General features: G+C 78.1%; 1 non-coding gene across 1 annotated transcript; it reads right to left on the reverse strand.

Moving 5' to 3' along the window:
- Positions 1-510: 510 nt before the first annotated feature.
- Positions 511-663, reverse strand: LOC147645565 (5.8S ribosomal RNA). The gene has a single exon (XR_015282296.1). It is a non-coding gene; the product is annotated as a 5.8S ribosomal RNA (ribosomal RNA).
- Positions 664-1,858: the final 1,195 nt, after the last annotated feature.

The following is a 1,858-nucleotide window of genomic DNA, read 5'->3' on the forward strand; positions in this document are numbered from 1 at the left end:
CGTCGGGCCGAGCGCGGAACGAGAGAGGGGGGGGCGGAAGAAAGGAGGAGGGGGCCGTCCCCCGTCCCCCGGCGCTCGCCACACCTCGCGCGCGCGGCAGCACGGCACGGTACCTGCGCCGGTACCCACCCGCAGACAGCCGCCCGCGCGGGGAAAAGGTGAGCCCGGGGGGCGAGGCCCGCGCCTCGCCTTCCCCTTCTCGCCCTCTTTCTCTCGGCCCTCGGCGGCGGCGTTTGGCGACGCCGCCGCTTTCGCTCTCGGCCCTTCTTTCCGGTTTTTCCCCCCCGCGAGGACGAGCTCCGGCCCAGCGGCTCGCTCCGGGAAGCGGGGAGCTACGGGAGCGGCTCCCCGAGTCTGCATTTAGGGGGACGAAGGCCCTTTTTCTCCTCCCGCGGCCGCCGCCGCCGGCGGACCGCGGGGGAGGGGAACGGGCCTGCGAGGCGACCCCAGCCGCGCCGCCCGGGGAGGGCTCGGGTGGCCCACCCGCCGGGACGGCGATTGATCGTCAAGCGACGCTCAGACAGGCGTAGCCCCGGGAGGAACCCGGGGCCGCAAGTGCGTTCGAAGTGTCGATGATCAATGTGTCCTGCAATTCACATTAATTCTCGCAGCTAGCTGCGTTCTTCATCGACGCACGAGCCGAGTGATCCACCGCTAAGAGTTGTCTGGCTTTCGGCACCGACCCCGCACGCGCGGAGGGGCCGGGACCGCTCGCGTGAAGCGGCCCCCCTCGGGTTTTGCGGCGAGGACGCGCGGGCGCGCGACCTCGCGACCGACCGTACGAGCACAAACGAGACGACCAACGGAGGGGAAAAAGAAAAGGAAGGCACGAGGCCGCCCACGGAACGCTCCGAAAAGGCCGGCCAGAAAGGGCGGGGGGGCCCGCGCCCCCGACCGCCTCTCCCCCACCACCCCCCTCCCCCCGGGCGAGGGGAGGGGAAAAGAGAGACGCCGCCCCGCGTGCCGTCTTTCGGAGGCGGCCCAGGCGCCCGGGCTCGGCCCGGCCTCCGCGCGGAGAGCCGCGCGGCGCGCGCCGGACCGCGGGGGGGCTCCGTAGCCCGCGCCCGGCCTCTTCTCTCTGAACGGGACGACGCGGGCACGAGGCCGGGGGGCCGCGGCCGCCCGCCGCCCGCCGCGCGCTCGGCTCCACCTCGACCGCTGCGCGGGGATCGGCCCCCCGCGCAGCGCCACCGCGCCCGCCGCGCGCGGCGCGGCCTTTCTCCTCCCCGCTGACGGGCCGCCCCCTTGCCAGCGCCCGAGACGGCAGCGCGACGACCGCCGGCACCGCCGGCGCCGCCCCCGGCCGGGGACCGCTCCCCGCCGGAAGGCGAGCGCCTCGCCGCCGCGCTCCGACGGCCGGCGCCGGGAGGCGGGCGCCGCCGAGGCGCGAGCCGGCGTCGCGAGCGCCCGAGGCCTGCCGGAAGGCAAAGGCCCCGCCGCCACCGGGGCCGCACTCCCGGGACCGCCGCCGCCGCTTCGCACCGTCGGGGCCCCTTCCGCGGGCACGCGCCCTGCGGGAGGGGGCCGTGCGGCGGACGCCCGCCGCACGGCCTCGAGCGGTTCTCCCTGCGGCCCACACGCGGCCTTCGGGAAGGGAGACGGGGAAGCGACGGGCGGGGCCCGGGCCGGGACCGCCGCCGGCGACGACGGGGGCCTCCCGGCCGACCGTCCCACCAGGGGGACACCCGTCGAGCGGCGCCGCCGCCGCTCGGCACGGGGTCGCCCGCGCTCGCCGGACCTCCGGCCGCCGGAGGCGACCGACGAGCGCTCGCCCGGGCGGGGGGCGCGCGGTCCCGGCCGGGGACGAGCCGGCGGACGGCGCCGCCGCGCGCGTCCGGGGAAGGCGAGGAACGCCCCG

Source organism: Cyanistes caeruleus, unplaced genomic scaffold (genome assembly GCF_971803275.1).
Source record: "Cyanistes caeruleus unplaced genomic scaffold, bCyaCae1.hap1.1 HAP1_SCAFFOLD_228, whole genome shotgun sequence".
In the NCBI taxonomy this organism is placed as follows: domain Eukaryota; kingdom Metazoa; phylum Chordata; class Aves; order Passeriformes; family Paridae; genus Cyanistes; species Cyanistes caeruleus.